Source organism: Aquarana catesbeiana, linkage group LG02, assembly GCF_042186555.1.
Source record: "Aquarana catesbeiana isolate 2022-GZ linkage group LG02, ASM4218655v1, whole genome shotgun sequence".
Classification (NCBI taxonomy): Eukaryota; Metazoa; Chordata; class Amphibia; order Anura; family Ranidae; genus Aquarana; species Aquarana catesbeiana.
In genome coordinates, this window is record NC_133325.1 from 372,883,473 (window position 1) to 372,906,329 (window position 22,857).

Sequence of the window (22,857 nt, forward strand, 5' to 3'; positions counted from 1 at the left end):
CAAGACTGCACTGGGGCAAGGCTGGACTGGGGCAAGGCTGGACTGGACACTGGGGAAGGCTGCACTGACATGGCTGCACTGACATGGCTGCACTAGCAAGGCTGCACTGACAAGGCTGCACTAGCAAGGCTGCACTGACAAGGCTGCACTGACAAGGCTGCACTGACATGGCTGCACTAGCAAGGCTGCACTGACAAGGCTGCACTGACAAGGCTGCACTGACATGGCTGCACTGGCAAGGCTGCACTGACATGGCTGCACTGGCAAGGTTGCACTGACATGGCTGCACTGAGAAGGCTGCACTGAGAAGGCTGCAATGATGGGCATTTAAATGTAAGTTTTTTTCCCTTCAACTTCCCTCCTAAAAGTTTTTTTCCTTAAAATTCCCTCCTAAATTGAGGTGCGTGTTATACGCCGGTGCGTGTTATACGCCGATAAATACGGTACCTAACAGCTAGCTTCCTGGCACTAATACTCAAGAAAATACACAGGTACACAACAAGACAATACACAGGTACTCACAGACCTACGTGCAATCGCAGAACAGTCGCAGACCTACGTGCACTCACAATACTCAAGTATACAGTACACAATACACAAGTACTAACGATCCAAACACACTACTCAGACAACACTCATGTACTCACACTACACAGGTACTATGACCCCTGTTATAACCTCCTGTTTTAAACTCTGTTTTTTAACTCACCACTTAGACCAGTTCCACTTGGTCTAAGTTCCTACAGCCTCACAATGAGCAGGCTCAGGATGAGTCCTACACACAGTTATATAGGCTGCAAGCACCTGTGAGCAATTAACCACTCCCCTTAATTGATAGCCTGAAGGAACCAAAGAAGAAAAAAAAAAAGCTATTTAAAAAGTGACAGAAAAAGGTGATTGAAAAACTAGAAGGAAAAGCCCCAAAAATGCAACCCAGCAAACAAAAAGCAAGACTTGTTCACTCTAACTCTGGTTTTTAACTCACCACTTAGACCAGTTCCACTTGGTCTAAGTTCCTACAGCCTCACAATGAGCAGGCTCAGGATGAGTCCTACACACAGTTATATAGGCTGCAAGCACCTGTGAGCAATGAACCACTCCCCTTAATTGATAGCCTGAAGGAACCAAAGAAGAAAAAAAAAAGCTATTTAAAAAGTGACAGAAAAAGGTGATTGAAAAACTAAAAGGAAAAGCCCCAAAAATGCAACCCAGCAAACAAAAAGCAAGACTTGTTCACTCTAACTCTGGTTTTTAACTCACCACTTAGACCAGTTCCACTTGGTCTAAGTTCCTACAGCCTCACAATGAGCAGGCTCAGGATGAGTCCTACACACAGTTATATAGGCTGCAAGCACCTGTGAGCAATGAACCACTCCCCTTAATTGATAGCCTGAAGGAACCAAAGAAGAAAAAAAAAGCTATTTAAAAAGTGACAGAAAAAGGTGATTGAAAAACTAAAAGGAAAAGCCCCAAAAATGCAACCCAGCAAACAAAAAGCAAGACTTGTTTACTCTAACTCTGGTTTTTAACTCACCACTTAGACCAGTTCCACTTGGTCTAAGTTCCTACAGCCTCACAATGAGCAGGCTCAGGATGAGTCCTACACACAGTTATATAGGCTGAAAGCACCTGTGAGCAATGAACCACTCCCCTTAATTGATAGCCTGAAGGAACCAAAGAAGAAAAAAAAAAAAGCTATTTTAAAAGTGACAGAAAAAGGTGATTGAAAAACTAAAAGGAAAAGCCCCAAAAATGCAACCCAGCAAACAAAAAGCAAGACTTGTTCACTCTAACTCTGGTTTTTAACTCACCACTTAGACCAGTTCCACTTGGTCTAAGTTCCTACAGCCTCACAATGAGCAGGCTCAGGATGAGTCCTACACACAGTTATATAGGCTGCAAGCACCTGTGAGCAATTAACCACTCCCCTTAATTGATAGCCTGAAGGAACCAAAGAAGAAAAAAAAAAAAGCTATTTAAAAAGTGACAGAAAAAGGTGATTGAAAAACTAAAAGGAAAAGCCCCAAAAATGCAACCCAGCAAACAAAAAGCAAGACTTGTTCACTCTAACTCTGGTTTTTAACTCACCACTTAGACCAGTTCCACTTGGTCTAAGTTCCTACAGCCTCACAATGAGCAGGCTCAGGATGAGTCCTACACACAGTTATATAGGCTGCAAGCACCTGTGAGCAATTAACCACTCCCCTTAATTGATAGCCTGAAGGAACCAAAGAAGAAAAAAAAAAAAGCTATTTAAAAAGTGACAGAAAAAGGTGATTGAAAAACTAAAAGGAAAAGCCCCAAAAATGCAACCCAGCAAACAAAAAGCAAGACTTGTTCACTCTAACTCTGGTTTTTAACTCACCACTTAGACCAGTTCCACTTGGTCTAAGTTCCTACAGCCTCACAATGAGCAGCATGACCTAATTTCACTAGAGTCCTGACCAGGATTTACCGATGTTCCGTTAGGACTTGAGGCTTTGGGGCCACTAAGAAAACATTGTCCAAATAGTGGGACACTTGCAGGCCCTGCTTGCGTAGCATGGCTATGAAGGGGAGTAGCACCTTGGAAAATGTCTTGGGGGATATTGGTAGGCCAAATGGCAAACAGGTGAAAGTGGTGTTCCATTATGGCAAAGCGTAACTACTTGTGACACTACTGATGAACTGGGACATGTAAATAAGCGTCTTTCAAGTCTAAGGATAACATCCACTCCCCCTGGCCGATGGTTTGTGTGATTGAGTCTAGGGACTCCATCCAGAACTTCTGCACTTGTATGTATTTGTTCAGCTCCCGCAGATCTAATACTGGTCTTAGATCACCTGTCTTTTTCTTGAATAAGAAGAGAGGAGAATAGAATTCTTGATACCTTTCCTGGCTCAGAACTGGTTCTATAGCTATTTTTTGGAGGAGTGACTGGACATATTCGACTACTATTTGAGTCTTGTGTTGGCACCTGGGAAGTTTCATGTGGGTGAACCTTGGCAACTTTGGCTGGGCGAGAAATTACCCATAGTCAAAAGCCTAAATAATGTGCCAAAATAATAACTGAAAATAAAATAAAAATGTGTATACCAACAAAGCGCAAAGTACACCCAATGAAACAATAAGACCCAAAGAACAATCAGTGTGAGCAACGTCACATGATATAGTATGTGTCCAATCAATTGTGAACTTCTAGCATAACCACCAATAATGAATACAATAGTTGTGAACAATAGAATGCGTGTCCAATCAATTCCCATAACCTAACATAAGATATAAATGATAATAATGTGTGAAAATACCAAGTGCAATGCACCAACACGCGATGCAATTGACCAGTGCGACACCCAGGAAGGGAATAATTACAAAGTGCAATGTGCTTACAATATGAAATAATATGCAAATAAACAAATGAAATAAATAATGACAATATTAGCATGTGATGTATTAAGTGTCTAATCCACTGGGAACTAGTAACAAAAATAGCATCAAACAAAAATAAAGGTGAAAATATATTGTGCAGTCCAACACCATGCAATGCAATTTTCAATGTGACTTCAGGTGAAAATAATATATTGTGCAGCCCAAAAACATGCAATGCAATTTTCAATGCGCCTTCAAATGTGAACAGCAAGAAGTCCTTCTAAAAGTGAGGAAAAGTGCAAGTGCAGTGGTGGCATATATCTAATTCATCCAGTTTTGTTCCGATGTGCGGTGATCATTTCCCCAAGCCTCTCACCTGCAGTGGTGGCCCCCAATGGGCCGAATCAAGCTAAGATCCACAGGTGGGCAGGGATGTAAACACCGGAGCGGCTTCCAGAATCGAATTCCAATCGAGGTCCCAGCTCCCAGAGGGAGTATAGGTTGGTAAAGGAAGGAATGGCACCCTCCCACACTCAATCGGTATTTCTCAGATATATAATGAAAGGAAAAGAGTGGGCTCCATAGTGTAGTAGATTTAAAATAATTTTAATAAAAACGCTGTAGTAACTTACATAGAGATAAAAAAACAATCAGCAACAAAAGTATAAGCTTCCGGGTTTGGCCGTACCCTGGAAGCAGTGGCACTTGGCTCCTCCCTCTCTGACGCGTTGTGTCACAACGTGCAACGTGCGTGCACAATATATTTTCACCTTTATTTTTGTTTGATGCTATTTTTGTTACTAGTTCCCAGTGGATTAGACACTTAATACATCCCATGCTAATATTGTCATTATTTATTTCATTTGTTTATTTGCATATTATTTCATTTTGTAAGCACATTGCACTTTGTAATTATTCCCTTCCTGGGAGTCGCACTGGTCAATTGCATCGCGTGTTGGTGCATTGCACTAGGTATTTTCATACATTATTATCATTTATATCTTATGTTAGGTTATGTGACTTGATTGGAAATGCATTCTATTGTTCACAGCTATTGTATTCATTATTGGTGGTTATGCTAGAAGTTCACAATTGATTGGACATGTACTATATCATGTGACGTTGCTCACACTGATTGTTCTTTGGGTCTTATTGTTTCATTGGGTGTACTTTGCGCTTTGTTGGTATACACATTATTCTTGCGTCTATTTTTATTTTATTTTCAGTTATTATTTTGGCACATTATTTAGGCTTTTGACTATTTTGTTCATTTGATTTTGTCATATTTTATTACACTTTAATATTAGGGTTATGTGAGTACACTATTTTATATTGGCGGCTCCTTGTGTTTTATTTATCAGTGTGGTTTTTGCGCATTAGTTGTATCTTATACATGAGAAATTACCCACGATGACCCTCCTGGGTTACCCTTATGACCCAAGGGTCCTTAATTTGCTCCGCCCAGACCCGCGCAAATTGGCGTAGATGGGTACCAACTGGGCCCGTCTGGGCAGAGACACCTTCAAAAGGGTTTTTACGCTGTGCCCTGCTTGGACTTATTCACTCGTGCCACTGATGTCTGGGGGCTCTTCCATCCCCTCCTGGAATCTCTGTTTGCCCTGAAGAACCGTCTGTCTCTCAATCTTCCTGTGAACTGTCTTCTTTCCGGCTGGCACTGATGCCTTAACTTCAGGTCCTGTGGGATCAACCCTGACTTACCCCCTGTCACTTCTGAGATCGCTGCCTTTAGCTTGCTATCAAATAAGGCCGTTCCATCAAAGGGGATGCGGCACCAGTTGGACTTTGATATACCGTCCGCCGTCCATGAAATTGCCTGCCAGCTAGATTTTGTTCAGTATCTTCAATATTGCAGGATTTCCTGTCCCTGCTGCCAGCTCCGCTTACACGTTCTCTGCCCATATCGTTATGGCCTTGGCTACTGCCGTTAGTGCCAAAGCTGGCCTACAGGCACTTCCTGCTGCCGTATAATTTTTCTTTAGTTCTACGTCAATTTTCCGCTCTAAGGCATCTTTAAAGGTGACCGCGTCATCTAGTCTTATAATGGCCGCGTCTACTAGCGGGGGGTACTTCCCATGACTGGACCTCTTCTTCCTTGAAGGGGTACATCTATTCAAATCTGTTAGACAGAGACAGTTTCCTTTCGACCTTTTTCCATTCATCGTAGATGATATCTTAGCATTTTGGATGATGTTACTGCTATAATGCTACAATATCATTTTCTATGGAGAAGCTGTTGAGTTGCCGACTTGTACTTTTTATGGATTCTCTGTGAGTTCAATTAGCCAGAGCACCGACCACTCTGCACACTAACTACATTATATAGCGGTAGAGCTTGGGTGAGTTTTCTTATGATATCTTTCACCTCCTCAATTAAGGGGAACGAGAGTACTGATTTTTTCAGCTGCGGATAGTATTTTCTCGCTTTTGCTGGTTGCATAATTTCCTCCTCCCATTCAAGCACTTCTCTAACCGCTTTACTAGGGGTTGCACTAGTGCAAAGTCAAATCCGGTAAACACTTCTTCCCCCACTGGGGAATCATCTTCTGAACCCGACACTAGCAATGGTTCCCTTGGGGAATTCTTTTGCGCCAGTGGTGGTCTGGATGCCGTTTGGCTGGGTCTACCTGCCACCTTCTGCAGGGAGTCTTTGACTGTCTGTTTCATTAAAAAGATCATCTCTGTCTTCTCTGTTTCCTTGTCTGTCACTGCCTCTAAGAGACAGGTTTGGCACAATATCTTCCTAGGCAATGCTTTCAGACCACATCCTAGGCATTGGTCCTCCGCCTCCACAGCTTGTAGCTCTTCCATTCCCTGACGGCCACCTTGGTGGGCTTTTGAATAGGCTGTAGCTGTGCCAGGGATTTTGTTCATTTTGAGGAATGGTACTGGCAGCGAGGGCTGTAAAATATTTACTTTTATTAGCCATATGCTCTCTTTTAGTGGAGTTTAATACCTACTTACCTAACCCTCACCTTATGTTATGTGTCTGGTCTCTGGGAGAGCTCATGCTGGGGCTTTAATAGGCTGTAACAACAAACACTCTTGAAATATGGGCTCTCACTACTACTGCTGACAACACAGTTAGAATGTGTCTTACCTCTGTGGGAGTATTGAGTCAGGCACGGCACAAACAGGTACAATCTGTTTAGACAAGGACACTTTCAATGTTTGATCTTCCACATTTTCACTCCCTCCTACCTCCAGCAACCCTGGGTCCCCTCTTACCTGGCATTCACTGCCTGTTCCTCTTCCTGCTTGTGACTGGCTTACTCCACCTCACCTTCCTATAAAGGGGGCCGGGAGAGGACTTCCCTCTCCCCAGGTGTCCCTTCATTGCTGCTTCAGCCAGCCCTGTGACCCTTTGGCCGCTCTCGGCAAACCGAAAGTCGCCCGGACGCCATCTTGGTCCACCTCTGCTGACTGGATGTCCTCAAGACGCCATCTTAGAAGGGCAGAGAAGCCAGAAGCCATTTTGGAAGTGGGCAACATCCTGGACACAGTGTCCCTGCTCCCTGCCTCCCTGCTTTGAAGCTAGATGCTCTAGGGAAAAACCATGGACCTTGCAACCCAAGGGGGAGTGCTATACAGCCCTGGAAGCCATGCCAGAAAGGGAGGGAGACCCATGTCGCTCCAGGGGGTGGGGTATGTGTCATACCTGTCTCCAGAGACCAAAAACCCACCCCCCCGTATCTGAAACTGGGGGGCACCCTAGTATGGGAGTTTTACAACGGAACAGAGGGGCTTCACCACAGGAAAAAAGGCTGAACCTGTGTGGCTGGCTAGATGAACCAGACAAGGTGAGGGTAAAAATAAAAATTGTCCTTTTGTACTTGTAACCATCTGAGCATTTGAGGAACAAAAAGAGAATTCCACCTTGGGGGAGGCGACTTATTTAAATATAGTGTAACCAGTACTGATTAGGTGAGGGGCGGAGCCTATACCCATACGTGTATGCTGTCATGCTTGTGTCGGGAAACAGCTTTTTTGAGGACCAAGTGATATCAGTCCGGCCCCAGCGTTTTGCATAAAAACGCTTGGTAAATACAACAGGAGTGAAAGTCAATTCACAAAAAAAAAAATGCAATGCGAAAAAAGGTATTGGTCCCGCCATGCGATATTTAACCACTTGCCGACTGCTGGGCGTCCATGGACGTCTTGGGCTTTATGGTAGTATATCTGAATGATGCCTGAAGCTACAGGCATCATTCAGATATCGGCGTTTTCAGCCGATTTCCTACACCATAAGAATGATCATAGCGGCTGTTCAGCCGCTAGATTGTTCTTACGGGCGGCGGGAGGGGACATCCCCCCTCCCACCACCCTCCGGTGGTTCTACCGACTCCCCTCTGCGATCGGTGAGTCGGAGAAGGGATCCGTTAGCCCTGGATGTCCACCATAGAGATTTTCGGCGGACCAGATGGTCACCGGAGTCTCTATGATCGTCGGAGGCCGAGCGTGATGTTATGATGTCACACCCGGCCTCTGCATTAAAAAAAAGGGCGCCGCCTCGGCTGGGAAGCAGTGATCTTTTTTTTCTTTTTATTCTAGGCTCTAGCCTAGAGGTGAGATGTGGGATCTTATTGACCCCATATCTCACTGTAAGGAGGTCCTGTCATGCCATATTCCTATTACAAGGGATGTTTACATTCCTTGTAATAGGGATAAAAGTGATCAAAACATTTTTTTTTAAAGTGTCAAATTAGAAAATTTTAAGTAAAATTAACAATAAAATTAACAATAATAATTTTTTTTTTTTAAAGCGCCCCTGTCCCAGTGTGCTCGCACGCAGAAGCGAATGCATACGCAAGTCCCACCCACATATGAAAATGGCGTTAAAACCTGACATGTGAGGTGTCGCCACAAACCTTAGAGTGAGAGCTATAATTCTAGCCCTAGACCCCTTCTATAACTCAAAACATGTAACCAGTAAAAAATGTTAAAGCGTCGCCTATGGGGATTTTTAAGTACCCATAGGCGTAATTTTTAAGTTTGGCGCCATTCCACGAGCATGTGCAATTTTGAAGCATGAGGTATCTATTTACTCAGCTCAACTTCATATTTTACATTATGCACAAAAATTGGGCCAACTTTACTGGTTTGTTTTTTTTTAAAGCATGAAACAGTTTTGTTTAAAAAAAAAAACGCGTTTGAAAAATTGCTGCACAAATACCGTGCGAGATAAAAAGTTGCAATGACCGCCATTGGATTCTCTAGGGTCTCTGCTAAAAAAACATATATAATGTTTGGGGGTTCTATGTAATTTTATAGCATGATTTTTACATGTAGGAGAGAAATGTCAGAATTGGCCTGGTGGGTAAGTGGTTAAGGAACTGGCAGCCGCCAGCATCTTTAATAACCAGTAACAGCTCGCTCGTCCTCGCCCTTTCCTGACCTGCCAGGCTGCTTGCTCGTATAAGGAACTGGTATGGATATTGTGGGGGACCCCACACGTTTTTTTCTTTATTTATATTGCCGGAATTTAAAAAAAAAATTTAGCTGTCAGCAGGGAACCCCGCTGACAGCTGGTGACTCATCAGTCGTTAAGGACGTGACAGCCGCCCGCCACTTAACAACCATAACAGTTACTGGTTGTTAAGGGCACCGATGTCCACCCGCTCCTTAGCAACCAGCTAGTGACAGCCTGGGGTAAGGATGCCGGCTACTGCTGATGGTAAATTGCTGCAGGCTTTCACTATTAAATACCTCATGACTTCATAAAATAACTCATGTGGTATTTTAGTAGTGTTTTTTTAGTGAATGCTGAAAAACTTTTTGAAAACTTCTATGCGGTATCATACCACTTATTTTGATGTGGTAAGATGCTGCTTTGTGAATAGTGCCCATTGTCAGTAGCACATATTTTGTCTGGCTCCTCTATCAATGGAGGAGCAATAAGGACACACTTGGACAGCAACACTGTCTGGAGGGGGTAGTGTTATGGACTAGTAGATTTAGGGCTCGTTCACACCATACGTGCATGGAAAATGATGGGAAAACCGCACAGATTTCACTTGCAGAGACACGAGTATGTGCATTTCAGTGCATTTTTATGCACTTTGATATCAGTTCACACCACAGTGTTAATGTCATGTAAGTTTTTTTTTTTCCACACAGAAAAGTGCATACATGTTGCAGATTCCTGCAGAGAAAAAGACATCACATGTTACTAATATTGTGGTGTGAACAGGGCACATTGAAAACAACTGACAACACAAAAAACAACAAAAGGTGGATCCTATGGACACAAAGGATTAGTTGTGATTAGGGATGAGCCGAACACCCCACGGTTTGGTTTGCGGCAGAACATATGAATGGACCGAAAGTTCGCTCGAACATTCGAACACCGTTAAAGTCTATGGGACCCGAACATGAGAAATCAAAAGTGCAAATTTTAAAGGCTAATATGCAAGTTATTGTCCTAAAAAAAGTTTGGGGACCTGGGTCCTGCCCCAAGAGACATGTATCAATGCAAAAAAAAGTTTTAAAAATGGCCGTTTTTTCGGGAGCAGTGATTTTAATAATGCTTAAAGTGAAAAAATAAAAGTGAAATATTCCATTAAATATTGTACCTGGGGGGTGACTATAGTATGCCTGTAAAGTGGCAAGTTTCTCGTGTTTAGAACAGTCCCTGCACAAAATGACATTTATAAAGGAATAAAAGTCATTTAAAACTGCTTGCGGCTGTAATGTAATGTTGGGTCCCGGCAATATGGATGAAAATTATTGAGAAAAACGGCATGGGTACCCCCCCAGCCCATTACCAGGCCCTTTGGGTCTTGTATGGATATTAAGGGGAACCCCCACCCAAATTGAAAAAAGAAAAGGCGTGGGGCCCCCAGGCCCTATATACTCTGAACAGCAGTATACAGGCGGTCCAAACAAGACAGGGACTATAGGTTTGTTCTTAAGTTGAATCTGTTTGTAATTTGGAACAGGTACATTTTGTAAATGTAGCTCCAGCCAAAAAATCAATTTTTAAGCTTTTTGGATAACATAGGGAAGGGTTATCACCCCTGTTACATTTGTTTTGGTGTCTGTGCCCCTGTTCAGAAGATTTAACCTTAATTTCTGTCCCAATGACAATTGGATTTTGAAAATTTGGGGTTATTAGGGAAACAAGGATTGGTAATAAAGCATCAGTGGAGATACCTTTTTCCCATATTAGCTCTTACATGAGAGAATTTCACTTCCTAGGGGTAGATTTCCTCTCACTTCCTGTTGTCTCCCTCCATTTGTAAGTTGGAGTCGTTTGTAAGTCGGATGTTTGAAAGTAGGGGACCGCCTGTATATACTATATGGCCTGCCCTATACTCTGCAGAAAATTGGGCCTTAGGTGTTGGTGGTACCAGAACACTGTAAGCCCTCACAGTTACTCTTCGTGGGTGCTGGAACGGGCCCTGCTGTGAAATATTATATCAAGAATTGTAATGACATGCCTCTGTTGAACAGGGGCAGAAAAATTGGGCCTTTGGTGGTGGTGTGGTGGTGGTGCCACAACACTGTAAGCCCTCACAGTTACTCTTGGTGGGCACTGGAATGGGCCCTGCTGTAAAATATTATATCAAGAATTGTAATTACATGCCCCTGTTGAACAGGGGCAGAAAAATTGAGCCTTTGGTGGTGGTGTGCTGGTGGTACCAGAACACTGTAAGGCCTTACAGTTACTCTTGGTGGGCGCTGGAACGGGCCCTGCTGTGACATATTATATCAAGAATTGTAATGACATGCCTTTGTTAAACAGGGGCAGAAAAATTGGGCCTTTGGTGGTGGTGTGGTGGTGGTGCCACAACACTGTAAGCCCTCACAGTTACTCTTGGTTGGCACTGGAATGGGCTCTGCTGTGAAATATTATATCAAGAATTGTAATTACATGCCCCTGTTGAACAGGGGCAGAAAAATTGGGCCTTTCGTGGTGGTGTGGTGGTGGTGCCACAACACTTTAAGCCCTCACGGTTACTCTTGGTGGGCGCAGGAATGGGCCCTGCTGTGAAATATTAGATCAAAAATTGTAATTACACACCCCTGTTAAAAAGGGGCAGGAAAATTGGGTCTTAGGCAGTAGTGGTGGTGCCACAACACTGTAACCCCTCACAGATTCTGTTGTTGAGTGCAGGAACGAGCCATGCTGTGAAATACTAGAGCAAATATTGTAATTACATGCCCCTGTTAAACAGGGGCAGATAAATTGGGCCTTAGGCGGTGGTGGCGGTGGTGGTGGCACAACACTGTAAAGCCTCACAGATACTCTTGCTGAGTGCAGAAACGAGCCCTGCTGTGAAATATTACAGCAAAAATTGTAATTACATGCCCCTGTTAAACAGGGGCAGAAAAATTGGGCCTTAGGCACTGGCGGTGGTGCCCTGAAACAAAAATGTTCTTTGAAGCTATCAACATGAACATTGAGGAGGAATAGGATAGTCACTCAGCATAACAGGATAGTCACTCAGCAGAGGCAGTCTTCATAGGATCTCACATTCATAGAAAAATGTATCGGTTACATCAGCATCAGGTGCTTGGTAGCTGGGGTTTCCAAGATTGATTCATTTTTATGAAGGTGAGCCGATCAACTGAGTCTGTGAACAGGCGCACTCTGTGATCAATAACAAAGCCTCCAGCAGCACTGAATGTGCGTTCAGAAAGAACGCTGGATGCAGGACAGGCCAGCAGCTCAATTGCATATTGTGCAAGCTCTGGCCAGTGATCCATCCTCAAGACCCAGTAACCCAGTGGATTTTCAATTGGAAAAGTCTCCAAGTCTGATCTTGCCCCTATGTATTCCTGCACCATGTAAATCCAATGCTGGTGATGGTTGCTGGAACCGATCAGACCTTGGGGCTGCGGACTAAAGAATTGTCTGAACGCATCAGTCAGACGGCCACCTTCTCCACTGCTCCTCCTGTGACTGACCGAAGCCTCAGCAACACGTTGTCCAGGAGGACCAGGAAATTGTAACCTCCAGGGCTCTGGAAACGCATTGCACAAACCTTTCTGCAAGGCCTCCCGAAGATGTTTCATCCTCTGCTCCCTCTTCGAAGGCTGGATAAATTCCGCAACCTTACCCTTGTAACGTGGATCAAGAAGGGTTGCCAGCTAATAATGATCCCTCTCCTTGATACCACAAATCCAAGGGTCCTTTTGCAGGCTTTGCAGGATCAAGGAGGCCATGCAGTGAAGGTTTTCTGAGGCATTCAATCCGAAGTCCTCTGGGTCACTAAGGATGACATGAACCACAGCCACCTCTTACCAGCCACGTACAAGTCCATGGAAATAAGGAAAAACGGGAAAGGGGGTTTAAAGCAAACACCCCAGGGACTTTTAAGGTGCTATAGAAATACTACACAAAAGGGTAGAAAAGCATGTACGCAATAATTATAAAAAGTATTTTTATTGAAAATTAACTCTAAAAACATGTGTCCCTAGAAAAAGACACCATTATAAAAAGATAAAGCATCAATCACAATAATCAAACCCTTCATGGGCACATAGAAAAATAGCCACTTAATTCCGTAACAATCTGCCGCTCGACATGTTTCGCTCTAATACGAGCTTTTTTAGAGTTAATTTTCAATAAAAAATACTTTTTTATAATTATTGCGTACATGCTTTTCTACCCTTTTGTCTAGTATTTCTATAGCACCTTAAAAGTCCCTGGGGTGTTTGCTTTAAAACCCCTTTCCCGTTTTTCCTTATTTGCATATTTACTATGGGATGTGGTGCTTTGTGCTGACTATTTCTGCCCTTACCAGTATTTGTACAAGTCCATGGGTTTCTGGGGACTGAAAACGATCCCTGCTGCTGATGCTGAGTGCCAGGCTCCACTTCCATGCTGACACAATCCTCATCCTCCTCCTCTTCCTGTGTGATCAGCGGGTCCGCAGGAATACTGTCTGGATAAAGGGGGCCTTGAGAGGTAAGGAAATCCTCCTCTTCCTCCCTCTGTTCTGCCTCAAGTGCCCTGTCCATTATTTCACGAAGTGTGTGCTCCAACAGGAAGACAAGAGGGACAGTATCACTGATGCATGCACTGTCACTGCTCACCATCCTCGTAGCCTCCTCAAATGGTGACAGGACAGTGCATGCATCCTTGATCAGTAACCACTGGCGTGGCAAAAAAAAAGCCAAGCTTCCCTGACCCTGTCCTGGTGCCATACTCACACAGGTATTCATTGATGGCCCTCTGCTGCATGTGCAGCCGCTGCAGCATTGCATTGCAGCATGTTGAGCTCCACCTGGTGGGCATGTCACAAATGAGGCGGTTACTGGGCAGGTTGCATTCCTTTAGAAGGTCAGCCAGCCGAGCACTGGCATTATAATGACCGGCGGAAATGCCCACAGACTTTCCTGTCCTGCCTCAGGAGATCCTGTAAGCCTGGGTACCTGCACAAGAACTGCTGCACCACCAAATTAAGGACGTGAGCTAAAGAGGGAACATGGGTCAAGTGTCCCTGTTGGAGGGCAGAGAGGAGGTTGGTGCCATTGTCGCAAACCACCATTCCTGGCTGAAACTGGAATAGCGTCAACCACCTCTGAGTCTGCCCCTGCAGAGCTGACAGAATCTCTGCCCCAGTGTAGTCCTGTCCCCTAAGCAGACCAACGCAAGCACCGCATGGCATCTTTTTGCATGAGTGCTTGCATAGCCCCTTGAATGCCTACGGAGCACCGCTGGTTCCGAGGAGAAATCTGGAGAGGAAGAGGCCATAGAGGAAGAAGAAGAGGAGGGGGTGGAGGAGAGAAGTGTGGCAGAATCACCACTACTAGCATTTTGGAGGCGTGGTGGCGTAACAAGCTTCAACAATACTGCACCCTGTCCTGCATCCTTCCCAGCTGCCAGCAGAGTTACCCAGTGGGCCGTGAAATAAAGGTAACGTCCCTGTCCATGCCTGCTAAACCATGAGTCAGCGGTAATATGCACCTTACCGCTGACCGCCCTGTCCAACAAGGCCAAGACATTGCCTTCCACATGCTGATAGAGATCCTGAATGGCCTTCAGTGAAAAGAAATGGCATTTGGGAACCCGCCACTGAGGTACTGCACATTCCACAAATTCACGAAACGGGGCAGAGTCTACCAGCTGAAAAGGCAGCAGTTGGAGTGCTAGCAATTTAGCCAAGCTAGCATTCAGCCACTGAGCATGTGGATGGCTGGAATCAAATTGGGGTCTTTTAAACCCAGACGGCTGAGGCCTTCGATACCGCTTAGGGGAAGAAGCACCAGGTCCTGGAGCATTAGAAATTTTATAAGAGGGTTGCTTCCCTTTCTTTTTAATAGGGAGCAGGGCACTCTTTTGGATATATTTATCCAAATCCTCGCCAAACAAGCGCTCTCCATGGAATGAAAAAGCTGCGAGTAGCCTTTTACATGGCATCTCAGCAGACCAGTTCTTTAGCCACAAGATTCTGTGCATATGAATCAACAGTAACACAAAACGAGACATCTGTTGGATTGAGTCTTTCGATGTGTCTACTGCAAAACATAAGGCATGAGGAATCTCCGATAACTCCTCGGCAGATTCCTCCTGGCAAGGTATGTTCTTTACCAACCTTTAAAGCGATCCTTTAGGGATAAGCAAATCCCAATAACTGCAACTGCTGGCTGAACTGCTGCACCAGCCACCGAAAAGGAAGACTTTAATAAGGACTCTAGCTTTTTATCAGTCGGATCCTTGAATACCTGGGCATTATCCTCTGGACAGGTTAAACTTTTGTTTACAGAAGATATGGCAGCGTCCACTGATGGTGTGCTCCATTTCTTCCTGAACTTCTCCTCCATAGGATATAAGATAGAAAACCTTTTTGGAGGTAAGTATATCCTGTCAGGGTGCTCCCAGTCTGCGTAAACCACCTGCTCCAGTAACGGATGCAAAGGGAACGCTTGGGAAATTTGCTGAGGTTGCAAAGATCCCAAAGTAGAACAGGAGATTGCAGACTCCTGAACCTGGGGGTAACTTAAACCCAATTCGTACCATCTCAATTAGAGATTGGATAAACAATTTTTGGGAATGGGAAGCTGAAATTGGCTCTTCAGAGCCAGAGTCCTCAGCCGAGGATTCTTCAGCCTCTCCTTCCTCTTGGTCCTTCATGACCACCTCTTCCAAATCCTCTGTCACCTGGACCCATCTGGCTATAAGAGTCCTGGTGCTCTAGTGACTCTCCATTTGGCCCAGGCTCAGGGGAGGGAGATCTATTATGCTTCCTTCCCCCCCGTGTTACAGAGGCAATCATGCCAGCTATTTTGCCCTCAAGGCCCGCTAAGGCAGATGCCAAGTCCTCCTTTGTAACATAACCCGAAGCAGGTATATTGGTAGTGGCCACTATGCCTGACAAATGCAATGGCTCAGCCAGGCCAGATGCCACAGGTCTTTCAGGAGAAACTGAGGCTGCATCAGAATGGGGTTGGTCTCCTGTTTTTAAAGGAGGTACTCTTACCCCTGTGCTTGCCTTGTTCCCTATACCTCGTTTTCTGGAAGACATTTCTTACACACGAGGAAGAAAAGGAGTACTCCCCACAAACTATAACCAGCCTTTAACCTGTCACCACTGTGTCCAAGACCACCAGACTCATGTGCCCAACTATCGCTCTATGTTGTCCACGTGCACGCCAGGAGCTCTATGCCTATAAAGCATTAGCTTGAGAGTAAGCGTGCGCATCAGTGACCAGCGGCATGCCCACCGCACGGCGCATGCGCCATCCTGACGCATGTGGCGCATCTGTGCCGCACACAGCAGCGGCGCACGCGCACACCGACGGCGCACACCAGAGGCGCACACACACGCCTGCGGCGCGCACGTGCACACTCGCGCACACCAGTATTCAAAAGATGCGCGCCAAACTGGCCATCTGTGATCCCAGACAGGCTCAAGGTTACCAGCAGTTTCAAAGGGAAATACATATATATATGTATAAATCCCAAAGGGAGTACTCACCATCCCAAGCAGCAGGGCCTGTCTTACCAGGCCCAATCTTCCCCATCACGGCGGGTAGCGCCTCTAAGGACCTTCAGGGACCGGGTCCCCCATATATTGGGGTCCACACCCCTGGACCTGTAAAGTACCCTTTCTGGTTTACCTTGGGCAAGATTGACCAGGAATACCAACTTAACAAGGGTCCAGCGCCTATATAGGACACATTACAAGCAATACCTCATTCTTGAACCGAGGTTTGAGTACCATCCACTTTAGCTTTGTTAAGCCATCCGAATGGATCCGATTGTAACGTCCTCAGTGGGACATTTTTTGAAGAAATTTGAAGAGCTTCAACAGCCATGACCATCACCTTCAAGACACTGGCGAAAAAACGGAGGTACTTCCGGTACAGGAGGGGTTATATGGGAGGAACCGTCTTACTATTGGTTGCCAGTGTCCAATCACCTAAAGATAAGCGTATAACCCACATAGTCATTATTATGGTGCTCTGTGTTCCGTGATGTACGATAAAGAAATATATATATATATTAAACGCACTTCAGCTAGCTGAATCACCTGCCTACATGAAGTATATTAGAAACAGTACACCAGGAACGGACTGCAGTCAGATCTAGCTAAACTGGATACAGTGGCTATATATATATATATATATATATATATATATATATATATATATATATATATATATATATATATATATATGAGACTGACTGTATATGTATATTAAATACACTGCAGCTAACTGAATCACCTGCCTGCCTGAAACAGTACACCAGGAATGGACTGCAGTCAGATCTAGTTAAACTGGATACAGTGGATATATATATATATATATATATATATATATATATATATATATGACTGTATATATATATATATATATATATATATATATATATATATATTAAATACACTGCAGCTAACTGAATCACCTGCCTGCTCAAGTGTTAAATGACACTCTCTCGGTCAACGGCAGCAACACACTACACAGGGCCGACGTGCAGGCGGCCTTATATAGTGTGGGGCGTGGACTTAACCCCCTGAGCCATAATTGGCCAAAGGCACTCTGCCTTTGGCCATTTATGGCTCTCTTTGCTGACGCCGCTATGATTGGCAAAAGCATGGGGGTTATAGTGCATACTTGGCCAATCATCGAACAGCAACACACTGCGATGTCGCAGTGCATTATGGGGCGTGACGCGCCGCTCGAATTTGATGTAAAGGCCCCATAATGTTCGTATTTCAACGAACACTTGAACAGCCAATGTTCGAGTCAAACTCATGTTCGACCCGAGCATAAAGCTCATCCCTAGTTGTGATACATGGTAATGCCTATTGGCTGTCTAGTGAGTGCATAGAGGTGGAGGATTGCTGCACTTCTGGTGATAGAGTGGACATTTTTTTCACTTTAGGAAATAAATTCACTGAACTTTGAGTAGATTTATTCATGTTAATTTGGGATTCTATGAATTAATGGACTTTCCTTGGAGCACTTAGCACTTTTAATTTGTTAGTGCACTATATGTTATATTTTGTACTAATTGATACACTATACTGTATATTTTTTTTTTACAGAAAAGTTATACTGTATATTTAGCACAAGCACTTTAATACTACTTATTTTTTCATTTGCATATAATTATTACCATATGAATTAATGTATTTTGATTATTTATATATTCTTTGAGTACTTTGAGTTTTTGTTCATGTAGCAAAGTCCCGGGGCCCCTGAGGCCTAATGGTGACCTCCAGGGTTAGGGATAGCAGATATCCTTCTGTGTAGAGTGGGTTACAAGGCATGGTGGGTGAAATGCGAGATGAAATGGTGGGCACCAGACACTTTTTGAATGCAAAGAGATTTATTGTCTCCTGAACAAAACTGGGGGAGAGAGGGTTAGGGCCAGGACACCCTTAAGTAGATGCAATGGTAACTGGCAGACTCCGAGACTTCAATAAGTAGAAAGCTATACAGGTGAAGGCCTCCAGCCGGACACCACTTCTGTACAGGTAGGACTGCTGTCTCTTATGGCAACAATCTTGTAGCTGTTACTAACAGTAAAGGGATTCAACTTTCTGCAACATGAACGGTTCTCTTTACCCCACACTTACTCACTGTGCGTCTTTACTCAACGAGTTCCCAGTCTCTCTCACTAAACTTCAGATCCAGTAGCCACTGGATCCCCTGAGCTCTTTCACTGTAGCACTCAGTATCTTCCTCAAGCGTCACCCCCGCTTCACTGCTGGGTCCCTGGCTTGGCACTCACAGATACTCCTTAAGCTTCACCCCTGCTGACACGTTAGATCCCTGGCTTGGCACTCCACAAGCATCACCACTGCTGTCCCACTGGGTCCCTGACTTGGCACTTGCTGATGCTTTCCCACTTCTTCACTGTCCCCGGTTGGCGAGAAGTCTGCTCTGGTACTGGCCTCAGCTCACTCACTGTGGCCTCTGATAGCAAGGTGAATGGCCTCTTTGTGGCGACAGCTTCCCCTCTACCATATCTGACCATGAATGGTTCCCTGGCCAGCGGTACCATTACTTCTGGTTGGACTACAAGCCCGTGGTCCCAACACTACGCTGCTCTCCTGCTTCTGGATAGGCCCTCAGACAGCCTAGCAGCAAGATGTCCCCAGAATAGGCCTCAGGTTTCTGGCCTAGCAGCCTGGGGCAGCATAACACACGTCCACCCAGACAGCCGTCCAGGTGGCACAGAACCCCGATCACCTGACTCCGAGCAAATAAATAGGCTCTCCCAGCAGGCCAAGGGGCTTAAAGAAACCCCTGCCAATTGGCTGAGACACCCCATTCAGTCATAATCCGTCCTTGCTATGCCCTTGTCTTATCCAATGTCACCAGCTACCAGGCCACCTAGTGACAGAAGAGAGAAGTGCAGCAGTTCCAGAATTAGGGGGAAATCAATTGATCTCCTAACAATTGGCCAAGGCAACCATCGCCTGGCAACTAAATTTGATAGTAACCCTGCCTAAACTTCGAGGTGCTACATCCACAATCAGTACAATACTGACGGAGTCAAAAACATGCCCACAGATACAGAATCAGAATCATATTGAGCCAAAAACATACAGCAGACATACAAACAATAACACCAACCAAGCCTTAGAATCATTCAAGCTTCCAGACTCTATGAAGGATGCCTGTATCATTGTATTACCAAAAACTGGAAAGGACCCTTTGGCTCTGGAATCTTACCACCCGATATCATTGTTGAATTCGGAAGCTAAGATTCTAGCCAGGGTCCTGGCCACAAGACTAAATAGATATATGCAGGGATTGATTCATCAAGATCAGTGTGGCTTTATCCCTACAAGATCTACAGCAACTAACTTGAGGAGGCTATACTTAAATATGCAATTACCATTTGATAACCCTGGGAGGAGAGCGATTTTGTCACTCGATGATGCGAAAGCTTTTGAAAGTGTCGAGTGGCCATACCTGTGGGAAGTGATGGGTGCGTTTGGCCTTGGGGAAAGATTTATACGGTGGATTAAAATGCTGTGTTCTGTCCCAAGGGCCTGTATGCAAATAAATGGCATGGTATCTGAATTTTTTTCACTATACAGAGGAACTAGACAGGGATGTCCCCTGTCTCCTCTGTTATTTGCAATGGCCATCGAACCCCTGGCTGAAGCCATCTGACAATCGAAATCTATTTGTGGATTTATTAGAGAAAAGAGGAATGAAAAAATCTCACTATATGCAGACGACGCTCTGCTCTTTCTTGGGGATATGGATACATCTTTAAGATCTTTATTGGCACTTATACAAAATTTTAGTTTGCTTTCTGGATTAATTGGGATAAATCTGTTTTGCTCCCTTTAGATAATCCTAGTTTGTCCATGTTAAGAGAGGCTCCTCAGGTTAAAATTGTTTCATCATTTAAATACTTGAGAATAATGATACACTCCAAGGTAGAAAATTATTTGATAGATAATTTAGCCCCTATTCTTACTAAATTTCAACTTAAGAGCACTGCATTGGCTAAGCTGCCATTATCGGTGGTGGGTCAAGCAAACCTTATAAAAATGATCTGGGCCCCTCAGTTATTATATATTTTTCACAACTCACCGATATGGATACCTCTCAAATGGTTAAAAAAAATAGAATCGATTTTTCGAAAGTTACTATGGAAAGGAAAAAATCCCAGGATTAGGCTATCAATTCTCCAGAGAGAAAGGGATGGGGGCGGATTGGCGATACCTCAGCCCTGACTTTACTTCATAGCCGCCCAGCTTCAGCATTTTGCAGGCTGGCGAGTTGTGAACTGGGAGGACCCTATATAGGTCCTTCTGCTAAGTAACAGTTCTTATTATAACCTCCTGGCCCAGTTGGAATCTGGGGCCTTTGTTTATACCTGTAAGAACCCAACAATGTCACTCATGAATAGAGTTTGGAAGGAAATGAGGAGTATAATGAAATATGAAGGTGCCTCGGAGTATTCACCACTTTATAGGCAGTATAAAGAACTAGGTAAACTGGAAGGATTTGAAAGCTGGCGCTCTAAGGGCCTCCAATATATAACACAGTTGTATTCACATAATGTTCTATGCTCCTTTCAGGATTTGCAAGAATCATAGTTTTTTTAAATACTTACAATTACGACATGCGGTCCAATCTCAGTTTAAAGGGGAAAAGAAAGTGAGAAAAACAATGCCACTTATAACTTTATTAGCACAAATGACTGAGAAAAAAAAAAGCTTGATCTCATCTCTATATGGTCAACTTACGAGATCATATCAAGATGAGGGTGTCAGCCTGGGCAGAAGAGGTTGGGAGCTAGATATAGGGAATAATTCAGAGGATACTTGGCAAATAATATTAGAAAGGGTACCCCTAGTTTCACTATCACCAGCGCAATGTCTGACCCAATTATTTATAATATACAGGATATATAGAACACCGGTCAAATTATTTAAGTGGGGTAAGCGTGATTCCCTGGACTGTCCATGGTGCCAAAAATCACCTGCTGATTTAATACATATGTTGTGGAATTGTCCTAAACTGGCTAAATATTGGCGAGAGGTGGTGAATACAATTAATGAAACCTTTAATACATATATCCATTAGGACCCTAAAATTTGCCTGTTGGGCTACCTTGATGAAGAACTTATGCCCCATGAGATTCTGATACCAGTGAGCAGATTACTGTTTATGGCACGAAAGCTAATTTCCCTAAGGTGGATATCTCTGACTGCACCTTCTTTTGAGGAATGGCGCCTTCAGGTAAACAATAATATTTTAAAGGAACAACAGATCTATTGTAACAGAGGAATACCCAATTACATGTACAAACTGTGGAAACCATGGATTTCAGTTTCACGGTTAGCCCCCTCCTCACTAGCTTTCGCTGATCTTTAGAAGGGTGGGCAAGTGTAGTTATGGATAGTTAATAAGGTACCAGACGGAAAATGGAGGTAGAGGGTTAAATCAGTGGGTAGAGAAGAAACTACTGACTTAAGCAGCTGGCAGAGGTAACTTTTTACATAGGTACAGATACACAGAATATTATAGTCGGCAGGGTTTTGGAACAGTCATCTGATTTGCTTGTGGTGAGGTTTTTTTTGTTGTTGTACTTTTATGAATATGTTGTTATTATTTGTGGTTATATACATGTTATGAGGTTTAGAGAATATATGTAAAAAAAGAAAGAAATACCCAGAATTTGCTGTGGATTGACCATATGTAAGGTATTAGAAATAAGGAATTTATGTACAAACTGTATAAGTGACAAGTACTTTATCCAATAATAATGTATTTTGGTTTGTAATGATGAAACATTTACAATAAAGAAGTAAGTAATTAAAAAAAAAAAAACACCACCAAAAATATGTCTGAAGACACAAAATCAGAATCATACTGAGTCAAAAACATACAGCAGACATACAAACAGTAACACCACCAGAAATATGTCTGAAGACACAAAATCAATACTTTACTGACACTACCAGAAACATGCCTAAAACGGCTGCAAAAAAAAAAAAAGAAAAGAAAAGCATTTTAAACATGTTTTAAATTACTTACCTTGGCTTTTGATCACTTCATTGAGGTGTGAGTGAAGTTACTGTGTCTCAATACTGCCTCACCGAAAAGATGAGTGCTCAAAATCCGTTGAGAATGTAGGACCACATTTCTGAGGTTTTACAAGAACCAACTTTCCTGGGAGGCAATGAGGAAGCACAGTAATGTCACTGAAGCCTCCAGAAAGTTAACGGAAGACAGGATCTGAGGTATTTACTGGTTTCTTTTTAAAGGCTTTATTTTTGCAGCTTGATCTAATTTTACTTGGGAGGGGTATTTGTTACCAAAATATACAAAAATATTCATACAAAGTCTGATTTAAGAAAATATAAAGGGTATGGGAACTTGAGGGACACAGGAGACAATTGGGTTATATTGCAGCCTACAGGAGGATTTGAGGATTTGAACCCTGGCTAACAAAAAACAGCCCAGTATAACCCCTCCTGCTCCCAGCATGCCCAGTTTTATGCCAGTATCATAGGAGGATGGATGCCTTTTCTCTACTAAGAAAAGTTTAACTGACATTT